The sequence below is a fragment of the Apus apus genome, chromosome 3 (assembly GCF_020740795.1).
Source record: "Apus apus isolate bApuApu2 chromosome 3, bApuApu2.pri.cur, whole genome shotgun sequence".
Lineage (NCBI taxonomy): Eukaryota > Metazoa > Chordata > Aves > Apodiformes > Apodidae > Apus > Apus apus.
Genome location: NC_067284.1, coordinates 40,787,129 through 40,799,488, shown reverse-complemented (window position 1 = coordinate 40,799,488; position 12,360 = coordinate 40,787,129). Strand labels below are relative to the sequence as shown.

Below are 12,360 nucleotides of genomic sequence, written 5' to 3'. Positions count from 1 at the left end.
ATTTTCCCTTGGTTTGAGAGGTACTGCACAACACATACGGATGTCTCCCAGAGGAGTGGTTGAGAGAGAAGGGCTCAAAAGTCTGCTGTCACTGTGTTACTCATTGCATGTCTGGTAGGAGGGAGGACTCAGTGCTGCAGCCTTCAGTAACAGCAGTAAAAGTGACAGGGGCTGTTGTGTTGAAATTTTAGCGGTTTCAGATAATGGAGAGCACTGAGGTTCCTCCTTTGGCTCCTTGTAGCTGATGATGAGTCATCCAAGGGAAGGTGTGCAGCCGGCAGGTAGATGCAAAGTGGCAAGGAGTGGTGATGGTCAGAAACAGTCACTGCAAAGCTCGAGAGCTGGTATTGTATCAAAAGATATCTGGAGATACTCAAAACTGGATTCAGTCCTGTGTAAATTGCTCTAGGTGATCCTACTTTGGTGGGAGAGTTGGACTAGATGATCTCTAGAGGTCCCTTTCAAGTCTAGCAATTCTGTGATTCTGTAATTCTGTGAAAAGGAAAAATGAAAATTACTGACGGTGACAATGCAGATAAACCCACCAGATTATAGATAACATTTAAAATTAATTCTGTTTTTATTTCTAATACTCCAAGTGCAAGCGAGCTAATGGTTATTTGGGGCCTGGAATTCAAAACTTTTAAATGCTTCATTTAGTTAGACTCTGTATATGAAAGCAGTGGCAGGCCCATGCTCCCGGCTGGAGAGCAGCAGGCAGAGCCGCCCCGGGTGCTGCCCAGGCTGTGTCTGTGCCAGGGACAGGGCCAGCTGGCCCGCCTGGGCCAGTCGCAGCGCTCCTGCCCCTGCGCCCAGTCTGCAGTGGTGCCCCGGGAGCCCCTCTCTGGCTGAGGCGGGTTTTGCTTGCTTGTCATTGCTCCTCTGCTCCTGCTGTTCCCGCATATTGGTCGGTTGTTTTTTTGCTGGAGAAGAACATACTTCAATGTGACAGGTAACCTTCTCCTGCCTCTCCTAGTAGTACTAGCCCAGCTGCTCTGAAGCTTTTATGGACTGTCAATGGGACCCTGGACTTGGGTATCCCATCTGCTGCTGAGTTCAATTTGGGATTTACCTGGTTGGAAAGTAATTACCAAGGAGTGTAGGTTCTGCATTTGCATACTCATTTATATCATTGAATATCTGGGTTGGTGCAACCCCAGGCACAGACTGGAGGTAGAATGGAAAGAGAGCAGCCCTGAAGAGAAGCATTTGGGGATGGTGGTAGCTGAGAAGCTCACCATGAGCTGCCAGCGTGCGCTTTGCAGCCCAGAAGGCCAACCGTGTCCTGGGCTGCATCAAAAGAATTGTGGCCAGCAGGGCCAGGGAGGTGATTCTGCCCCTCTGCTCTGGTGACACCCCACCTGGAATACTACATACATCTCTGGAGCCCTCAGCACAGGAAAGACATGGAGCTGTTGGAGAATCCAGAGAAGGGCCACCAAGATGATCAAAGGGCAGGAGCACCTCTGCTATGAAGAGAGGCTGAGACAGTTGGGGCTGTTCAGCCTAGAGAAGAGAAGGCTCTGGGCAGACCTCATAGGCACCTTCCAGCACTTGAAGGGGGTCTACAGGAAAGCTGGGGAGGGGCTTTTCATCAGAGAAGATAGTGATAGGACAAGGGGTGATGGTTTTAAACTGAGAGAGGGTAAATTTAGGTTAGATATTAGGAAGAAATTCTTCACCATGAGGTGAAGTAAGGTGCTGGAATAAGTTGTCACCTCCCTGGCGGTATTCAAGGCCAGGTTGGATGAGGCTTTGTGCAGCCTGGTCTAGTGTGAGGTGTCCCTGCTCATAGCAGGGGGCTTGGAACCTACTGATCTTTAAGGTCCCTTCCAACCTTAACCATTCTATGATTCTGTGATCTTTACATATTTGTATATAATTGTATGTAATTCACCATCATTATTATGATTACTATCATTAAACTTACTCTAGGATTGTGGTGGTGTTTTTTTTGTTTTGGTTTGGTTTGGTTTGTTGGGTTTTTTGTTTCGTTTTGTGGGGTTTTTTTTTACTTGTTTGTTTTTTCTTCCCCAGCCATGAAGTCTCTCTCTCCCTTATTCCCCTTTTATCTTCCCCTGAGAGGGTAGTGGGGGATAACAGAGAGCATCTGTCACCTGGTTATTGATTAAAACTGTGACACCCATATTGACTGAAAGCAGGGACTAAAAACTTGAGCGTAGAATTTGGACAGCTTTTGCCACAGTGTTTATCACTACAATAACTGTACTATCAGAAAAAGACAGTAGTTGTTTTGTCAGTGTGACTTGATTTTCAGTGCTAACACACCCTGCAATTTAATTTCAGTGTTTTCAACCAGCAACAGACTAGATTTTTTTTTGTTTGTTCCATCTTTCCTTCTGGCTACAAATACATCTCAGAGGGGCTGCCAAATTTTAAATGCTCATGGTGTTGATCAGTGATTTCTTATTTATGGATGTTTTTTCTTTTCCATTTATCCATTAATTTTATTTACCTAATTTGGTTTTGTGCCTCATTTGTTCATTTGTCTTGGAGACAGAAGCATAAATAAGAGAACAAAACAAAACTTGGCTCTTTAAAACAAATCCGTGGAGTGCCTTTCTGGAAATGTGGGAGGGAGGTTGAGATACAAGGACACCAAATCTCATCAGTTTGTTAGTTGTTCCAACTAAAGTAATAAGGCTGACATATAGAACTTCTAACAGAAGAGACTTTTCTGCTCATTTTAACATTTAATAAGGGTGCATCATTCTGAGATAGGGAAAATGAAGAATTTTTCTGTAAAATCTACAGTATTGCAGCAAACTGAGACTAGAAGTAGTGATGCAGAGAGCCACTGGTAATACACAAATTCTGCTATGGCTAAACTACTGATTCTTCCTATATCTCATCTGCAGCACCTGGCAAAGTTGATAATTTGTGTTCTCTACAGAAATAATAACTTCTTTTCTGGAAAAGACTAGGAATGTCATCTTACGTTATTTTAGATGAGGAAATAAAGAACATTTCTCTGACAGTGACGGTGTGTGAGGAGTCAACAGTATGTTAGAAATATTAATAATGAAAAATGTGGAAGTGTAGTACTCCATCAGTATCAGTTCATACTCTTCTCACGCAGTTACCTTCAGGATTTGAAAAGACAACAATTTTTTTGTATTTTAAAAATATTATTTGAAGTGTTATCTGAAATTTTAAAATGAAAATTAGATTAATAAAGAAGTGCCTTCACTTCTTAAAATGTCAAAGAGGTTTAACTTCTCTTGGGCCCTGGAGGTTAATGTAAAGGATTTATTCAGACTTTCAAAGGCCTTTGACATAGTGCCTGAAAAAGCTGTTAAATGCTACTCAGCTGAGGTGCCATCATGGATCACAAATTAAAGTCTAAGATGAAATGATTTTCAAAAACAACAAAAATATCTATTGTTTGTCTTGGGTGTCTCTGAGGACAAATCAGAAGTGGAAAAATAAAATATAAAACATGGTTTTGTGAAAAAGAGTAATACAGAGAATGTAAGTGATAGTAATATATTATCTTTCACTGCTGTTAATACTGTGTTTGGCTCTGGTAGTTTATTTTTTATAAGGAAACAGGAATATGAGAAGGTAAGGGGAATAGTGAGATTATAAGCTGTATGAGAGAAAACTATTTTCTTCTTGTGGTTTAGACATCTAAAACAAGTAAAATGTTCCTCTCCTATTAGTTTAGAAAGAAAACAAACCATGTGGTAGAAATAGTGTGGTAGAAGAATACCCAGTAACTGATGCTACAGGGGAGATAAATTTATAGGTCAAAATGAAAATTCAGGTGGGATTCACTGCTGTAAGTCATCACTGAACAAAAGAAATCTGTGTCTTCCCAGATATGTCTGTGAATAGCATAGTGAAGCTTTTATCTTATTTCCTCCACAAGGAGGGAGCTCTTTCCAAACCTGATATTGCTGAAATATATTTCAAGGCAGACGAACTTTTGGACCTGGTTTTCAGAAGTGCCATTTAATCTGCTTTTGGCTGGCCCAGCCAGGACTGCAGGCATGAGTTGTGGAAGAGGTGGCCACAGAAGAGTTTCTGTGTGGATTGCATGGAGTCCCAGCAAATGGCACAGTCATAATTACTGGCTGCTAGCTTCTCTGGGGTTGCAACCACAAACCTAGCTTCTGTGTTTCCAACCACACACAGGTAATTGTTGTGCTGCCGAATTCTTTGTTGAACCTCACGGAACAGGTAGCGAAGCTGCATGACAATCACAAGGCTGGCCATTGACAACCAGATACTGCCAAACAGCAGCATGTGAGTGTGATGCATCAAGTCTAGTGAAAACAAAATTGGGTCCATGGCAAAATCTGTAGTAGACTTAAGTGTCTTTGTCCTCCCATGTTCGTTCATGGTTGAGCTCCCAGAAATGAGTTATATATCCTAAAATCACATAAGCAGTTCTGACTGTCACAAGCAGAGACTCTGCTGCCATGAAATCCAGCATATGCATGCCATGGGTGTAGTCAATAACACCACAGACAACTGCCAGTCCACAGTAGGACAGGAGCATGGCTATGAGCACGGTCAGAACTCTGATGGGGCTGCTCATGGGGTGGAAGGAGAAAAGGGAAGATGAATTTGTAGAAAATTAAATTCCAGAATCCATCCTTGAGATGCTGCCTCTCACTGACGCAAAGAAGACTGAACACCGTTCAATGAATTAGCTTGGCAACCAACATCAGAACACAACAGACAGTGTTCACTAGTACCCAGATGCAAGGGCTGTTGGAGAGCAGGTAGCACATGACATCCAGGGCCCGTAGCCCTCCAGGACTTGACCAGCTAGGTGCTGCCAGGGGCTTGGCTGAGGGTGCAGTAGGTGCTGAGGCCAGTGCTCAGCAGGGTCAGGGCTGTGTAGGTGCAAAGGCTGGACCAGGGCAAGCACTCCAGGAAGAGCAGAGGCAACACTCTCTTTACAAACAGCAACTCTGACCCTACAAGTGGGTGCGCTCACTCTCAGAGTTGGCATAGTTGTCATATGCCTCTCCAACACAACAAAAACATTCATAATATTCAGCAGGATATTTAGAAACATGGCTAAAATGAGAAAGCTACTGTGCTGGTTTGTCTGGTTGTTTGATAGTGGGGGAAGGGCCCCATGTGCTGCTTGGATAAGAAACTGAGAAGCTCCCCCAGCTCCAAAACCAGCCAAGGAGCCATTAGAGAGACAATAGATGTGCCTCAGCTATAAAAATACAAAAGAACTGATATGAGCAGAGCAGGCAGTTAGAAAAAGAAGAGCTGTGCTGAAGAGGTGAAGCAGTGCTGGAGTGAAGATCCAGTGGTTGGTGAGGAAGAAGGGGAAGAAGGTGCCCAAGCAGAAGTTTCCCTGCAACCTATGTGAAATGGCAGGCTGTTCCCCTGCATTCATGCAGGAGCATGGTGGAATATTCCCTAAAGGCATCAGGAGAGGTGAACTTGGATTTGCTACCAGTGGACTTGGATTATGCAGCTGTGGAAGACCATGGCATAAGGGGAGGTGACTGTTCCCAAAGCAGCCTGTCATGGTTTGACTCAGGGTTGGCGATTAAATCAGTGACAATAACACTCTCGATCCACTCCTCCTCCAACCCATGTAGGAAAGGAGAGAGAAGATAAAGCAGAGAGAATCTCTGGATTGAGAACTAAACTAGACAGTTTTAATTATATACTACTAATAGGAAAATATGTACAATTATATGTAAGTGTATACAGGAATGTGTAAAACCCTATTGCTTCCCCTCACCCCCAGCAACTCCCACGGCATCTCCTGAGCTGTGAGCAGTTCTGAAATGTCCTGGACTGCTGCTGGAGAGAGCAGCAGAGCAGACAGGAGCTGAGGGAAGAGTTATGAGGGTCAGGAATGTACAAGGGTAAGGATCAATGGTGATGGACAGACAGCTTCCTCCCTGGATGCTGGCCATGTATGGAAGAAGGGAAGAAGAAAACAGAAAGGAATTTGACTTACATGATCCCTGACCTTACATTGAGCTTATGTAGATATATGGAATTGAATGCTTTGGTCAATTTTGCTGTCTGTCTAGTCCACTCCTCCCTATGGGAGGGTGGCAGATAGAACTGAGGCTGCAAAGTGTACTTGAAGTCTTGGCAGTAACACAAACATTCCAGCCTTATCAATCTACTAGCTGAAAAACTTGCTGCTATTTAAAAGAGAGCTCACTGAAGAAAAAAAAAAATCAGTAAAAAGAAAATTGGCTTAATCCTGGCTCAAGTAGGACACATCCCATGACTCTGTGGGAAGTCCACACTGGAGCATCTTGCTCTGGACCTCATGGGAAGGAATCATGAAGGAGAGGTTTATGGAGGACTCTCTCCCATGGGAGGGACCCCATGAGGAAGCAGGGAAGGACTGTAAGGAATCCTTCTTCCTGAGGAGGATGGAGCAGAAGGAAACACCAGACTGTGGAGTCACTCTAAACCTCACCCACGGTCCCCCTGTGCCGCTGAGGGGAAGAGGTAGAGAAATCGGGAAGAAAGTCATTTGGGCCTGGGAAGAAGGGAGGGGTGGGGGTAATGTATGTAAGCAGTGCTGTTTGTGTTGTCTGTGTCTTGTGTGCACCTGATTAGTGTTAAATTAAATTATTTTTTCCCCAAGTTGAGTCTGTTTTGTCTGTGACCTTAATTGGTGAAGAAGCCTCCTTGCCTTTTGTCTTGACCCATGAGCTTCTAGTTGGCCTTTGTCCTCCCCTTCCCAGTGTGTGTATGTGAGTTGAGTGAGCAGCTAAGTGGCTGGTTCTTTGTTGTCATGTTAGGCCCAAACCATGACAACTACTTTTATCAAAATCTGGTGGACTCAGCTCGAGAGAAAACAGAGTGATATAGTTTCCCAAGGTAAAGCTGAAAGTGCAATTACCAACAAAGTTTTCTGTGTCTCCGTGAAACATCACTGCAAAATGTACTGTGATGCTTGTCAGTAATGAAGGACCATATCACAACTACGGCTCTCGAGCAGTGCTTTACCATTGATAAACCAGAAAGTGACACCACTACCAGCTGCAAAGCAACATATTGCATGCCCTACATACCACAGGTACAACATTTCAGTCTGTTCAGTTTCTGCAACCAATTTGCGAATGGTTTCTGAACTAAAAAAAGGGCTTTATTCATCAGCTATATTATTCATGATGAATAAGTCAATCAGCTCGAGTATTGTGAAGCAACTTGTACTGATGGTTATAGTGTGCAAAAAGTTCTCACTGGTTTGAATGACTTTTTGTCTGCTGAAATCTGTGTGAAAGAATAGGGTCTACATAGCTGTAGTTGTACTTTACAAGAACAACATAACAGACTAGAGGTAGAAGCTTAAATAGGAATAACAAGCTAAAACTGAGGAAAAGAAAACCAAAGATCAATAACTGCAAGTAATTTTCAACAGTAATTTCTGAAGGTTAGAGAAAGCTCCAAGTGAAGGTGAATTGGACTGTACAAGTAAAAAATGAGAAGCAAAACTGTATTAACAGAACAGGCAAGATAGACCATTCACATCTTCATTTTGGGGTATCTTAAGCATATATTGCTGGTCTAAACATAATACACAATTTCTGGTTTTGAATTACTTTTTCTACATGGGCACTGGCTACTTCTCTAGGGTGACTGAATAAAAGTTAAATTTTAGAAATACAGATTGCAAAAGGCAAAGACTACTACCTTGATGCTATAACTGTTCAAAGGTGTTATCTGTTACTATGTTATCATACAGGAATAGTTCATCAAGTTTTGATTTCTTAAAAGCAGACGATAATTTGCACATTTTATTACTAATTGTTTGCTGTCATAGCACTTAAGTGAAATGCTATTCTTTGAACTAACGAGTTACTATAGGAAGATATGAGATCATCTTAGAGAACATTGGATACCGTAATAAAAAAAGAATGCTGGCATATTTTTATGGGTCACTACAAGAATTATCATTCCAAAAGGCAATTTGACTCCTTTTGAAAGGAAAGTGTTTCTTCAAAGATTAAATCTGTATTGAGAGCTTCTGTGATTCAGGAAGATTTTTTTTTCAAGCTAAGGCCTACGTAATTTCAGATATTGCATGATTTCCTCTGGATAAATGAATGTCACAAAATGGAAGAGGCTCATTTTCTAAGCCTGAGTGGTAATTTTCTTATTGTGCTGTCATATGGATAAAGTGCCTGCCATTTTGAATTTTTCTGGCTCTTAGGAAGCAAAATTTGGGCCAAGATTAATGAAATCAACCAAAATAATTTCTGTTTTCTTGGGTATTCTATTGACATTCCTAAATGACCTGTCAGATCTCTTTCCTAAGATCATTAGCTTGCCGGTATAATTTGGTCTCTCCTTAGAAGAGTCCAACTTTCAAAGGTGGCCTCCTTCTGGCTGTATCTTGCAGTACCTTCTGAAGGACCAGAACCTTGTCATCAAGGCCCACTCTGTCAGTAGCACTCTTTTGAGATAATGAAGAACCTCAGACACATTAAAACATTTTGAAGAAGTCAGCTAACTGTATTTATACCTTCAGGAGTTGTAGTAGATGTGGTTGTTCAGGCTGGGGCTCCAACCAGGGATAAGTTGAAGATGTGCGAAAGGTTTGTTTTGACAACTGGATGCTGAATGCAGACATGACCCCACTGTGCTCCCCAGAAGAATAGGAACTGTGTTCAGAAAGGATCACTGCCTAGCAGGTGACTTATAAACAGTAAAGCTGTAAAAAGTAAAATGGTATAATTAAAAATGTGAATTGCCCTGATGTCTGTTGGCTCTACAGGGACCTGAGACAAACCAGGGCCTGCCTTGCTTCAGCAGCAAGGAGTAGCTGAGATTGAATCAACCTATGCAGTTTGCCCGGATTTCATTGTATTTCTTCACTCTGTGATTGAAAGTAGCATGGATGTTGAGGTGAACCACATGCATCTCTAGACCCTGGGTGTAGCTTGAGTGTGTGAAGACTTAAGATGAGAACATAATACCCATCAGAGGTGGAGGGCAGTGCCATTGGGATGTAGGTCAGGAGGAGGGAGTATGACAGTAGTGTCAAAATGACTCTTTCTGGTGCTGTTAAAAATGTCAGAGTGGTCATAAAAATACCAGAGCATCAGCTTGTTGCATGTGGAAGTAGTTTAGAATAGTGAAGTCAAATAAGCTGATGTGCAGTTGTGTGTGGGCACTTACAGATGTGTAAAATGCTTGTGGTAGAGGCTACACATACATGCATTTCTGTTTTTTTTCAGGAATACTAATTTCTGTGTGCACGAGGCAAAAGCAGTTACCTATAGGGGATTGCATGATGCATCCAGGACAATCCCGTACAGGGACAGAAAAGCCAGTACTAGATATGAGTTCTTGCTCATATTGTCAAGAAAGTTTTTTGAGATCAAGATGGAGCTGGGCATGGAAGTGAACTGTACACCGAAACCAGAAATCACACATGACAGTACGATTTGAAATAATGGCTCTTAAACCGGATTTTGCCCTTTGGCTGTTATTTAACACATTTACAGAATGTATTTTTAAAGGTATCTGGTACTTGTCTTACTGTAGTTTCCTGTAGAGTTATGGCATAACTCTAATTATGGCATAATGTGATATCCACCTTTCAGTGTGCTGTACCAAAGCAGACCATGATCCAGTATATTAGGACATCTTCAGATGGAATAGTAGATATCCTGGTATAACAGTATGGCTGACAAACAGGCATGGCATAAAAAATATGACTAAAATAATTTATATTTTTCCATTAAATCCTAATACAAGGCCAAAGTTGGTGCTTAGCTGCAGAGAAAGAATCCTGAATTTTGTCAGTCTCTTTTTTTTTCACATTTCTTGTGAGAGACAGAGGAAACCATGCATCTCTGTTTGCATTAGCTCAAGGGCTTCAGTAAGTGTCTAATAAAGGCTAAGGGTAAGTTTCTTCTTAGAAAAGCTCTTTTTTTTTTTTTTAATATTTTTTCAAATTTTCTATGCAAGTTTACAAGCATCTTTCCCTTGTGCTTTTATTCATTGCACTCTTTTGCATCCTCAGAATATTTTTGATATCTATTGCAATTCTCCAGAGTTTGATTAACCTTCCAGCCACAGGTACAAGTCCAGCAGCTGCTTTATTATCAAAACTGAAGATGTAATTCTGCAAACCAAATGCATCACTTCACTTACTTAACTACTCTGATGGAAGTATTGGTGTGTTGGTTTGTTTTTTTTACAATAACTCAGAGGCACATGAAAAGTTAAATGTCTTTCAAGTGCTGCTGAAAAGGAGCCTAGGGGAAACAGAAGGAAGGGAGGGGAGTCTTGTTTTGTTTTCTCTTACTAAGCTCCATTTGTAGGTGAAGCCTAGGTTTTTGCTTTAAAAAGCTGCTAATTTAGAAGGAGAAAGATCATTCTTTTCCTTCATTGTGTCACATTACTAAGTCTCTGCCAGCCAGAAGAGATGTGTAGTCCTAAATATATGTAGGATACATGTATGACACAGGTCTGTATGGCTGTATGGGAAGTAAGAGCATTGTGGACAGATACAGATGACTCTTTTATGGCAACTAAGTTGGAAGCTTGAGCTGACCAGATCATATAGCATGTATTTACAGAAGGCAGCAGGATGGCAGGCAAACCAAACTTTCAGCTTGTTTAAAATGGCAAGTCTCTCTCGGTGTACACATGACTCCCTGGTGGGGTAGTGACTGTCTTTAACGTGATGCAGGGCCTGGCTTCTTACATTTGAGTTTAGTAAACAGAGGGCTGCAGCCTCACGTATTGTGACAGGCTTCCCAGTGTGCACAAAGGGATCGCCTGACTGGTCTCACTGCTGCTGTGATTGGCGTCCCCTCCCACTTTACAGTGCTTTTTTATAAAGCTTTTTATATATGGGCAACGTGGCTGTAGTACACATAATGTGATTACCAAAACCAGACTTGGTCAGTAACAGCCAGGGTTTAGTTAATCACTAACTACAGTCTTGGTACTTACAGACCTTATCAGATGTTTGCCCTGTTTGAGGAAGACCAGTTGTACTAGATCAGAGCAGAGATCCACCTACTTTAGTATCCTGACACCAGCACTGGCCAGAAGAAGATCTGTGGGGAAGTGTGTAACAGAGGAAAAATTTATTCTCCCCAGTTTCTTGTGCTCTGCAGTTTAGGATTTTCTTGACCCAGGGATTATATCTTCGTGTATATCAGCCTCTAGCACATCTTCCATGATTTCTTGTAATTACTTTAAATATGGTTTCTGAATTAAATTATATAATTATTCCATTATTTCTGAATTTTTGGGGTGTATCTTGTTTTTCTTAAAGAAAAATTTAAAGCTTAGAGCATTGGGGTAAAAAAACCCAAAACACCACACCAAAACCAAACCCACAATTTGTAAATTCTGGCTGAAACCTAAGCCTGTTTAACCTAAATAAGATAGGCACATAATTTAGCTAGACTTCTCTAATTTTTTTCATAATTTTTTTTAATTGAGACCAGAAATACCTTCTAGAAAGTTATTTCCTATGTGCACTGGGAACAAGACAAAGCATCTGTGTGTTGATTTATCTGGGTTCCCAAGTTGCCCCTGCAGCAGCCTGCAGCTTTACCCATCACTGTTTCTTCATGGTGACTGGAGGCAGTAGCTACCTTTTCAAAAGGGAAAATGTTGCAGAGAGAAACGTGTGGTTTGAAAAGGATGAAAGAAAGGAACCAGAGAAAATCTCCCTCTTCTCACTAAGTGTGCAGACTGGTCCTTGTTCTGATATAACATCTCTGAAGAGTGAGAGCCTTCTAATATGCTCCAAAAAGAGTGAAATGGCTTGGTGGAGCAAATGCATACAAAACCAAGCTGTTGGTCAAGAAAAACAGTGAGGAAATGTGAAAAAATAAAAATAACGGAAACTCTTCAGAGTAGCATCCTTCATCTTTGTCGCATGATTTTTTCCTTTCCCCCATGCATTTGTGGGAGAAATGGGGTGGGATGAGGACAGACTCAGGCATGGCTGCTGTTTTCCTGAGGACAGCCTGGCACTGCTTGTGGTGAGAGCAACTTAACCAGCTCTTGCTCTGTTGCCTTCACCTTTCCTCCTTCTTTCTCCTTATATAGATGACTATTTTCATGTCTAGCAGCAATCCTCTGCCCTCACCCCAGGCTTGGGCATCTCGCCTGAATTTGTGCCCCAGCCCTGAGCCAAGATTGCAAAGATGGCTTGGAGGGTGGCAAAAGATGGTGCTTCCGAAGGCAGTGATTGAGCTAGCAGGAGGGGTGATTCTAGCTCCATCTGGTGCCATGCTCTTCTCCTTCTTGCCCCATCCCTTTTTAGGCATCACTTTTGTCACTTCATGCTGTCATTAGTAACTGAAATTGTTGTTTTATTTGACACAGTCTTTGACTTATGAAGAGTTATATAAGAAA

General features: G+C 41.8%; 1 long non-coding RNA gene across 8 annotated transcripts in view; it reads left to right on the top strand.

Moving 5' to 3' along the window:
• LOC127382431 (uncharacterized) overlaps nucleotides 1-12,360 on the top strand; it is a 177,584-nt gene that overhangs the window by 50,655 nt on the left and 114,569 nt on the right. The gene's annotated exons all lie outside the window — the stretch shown is intronic.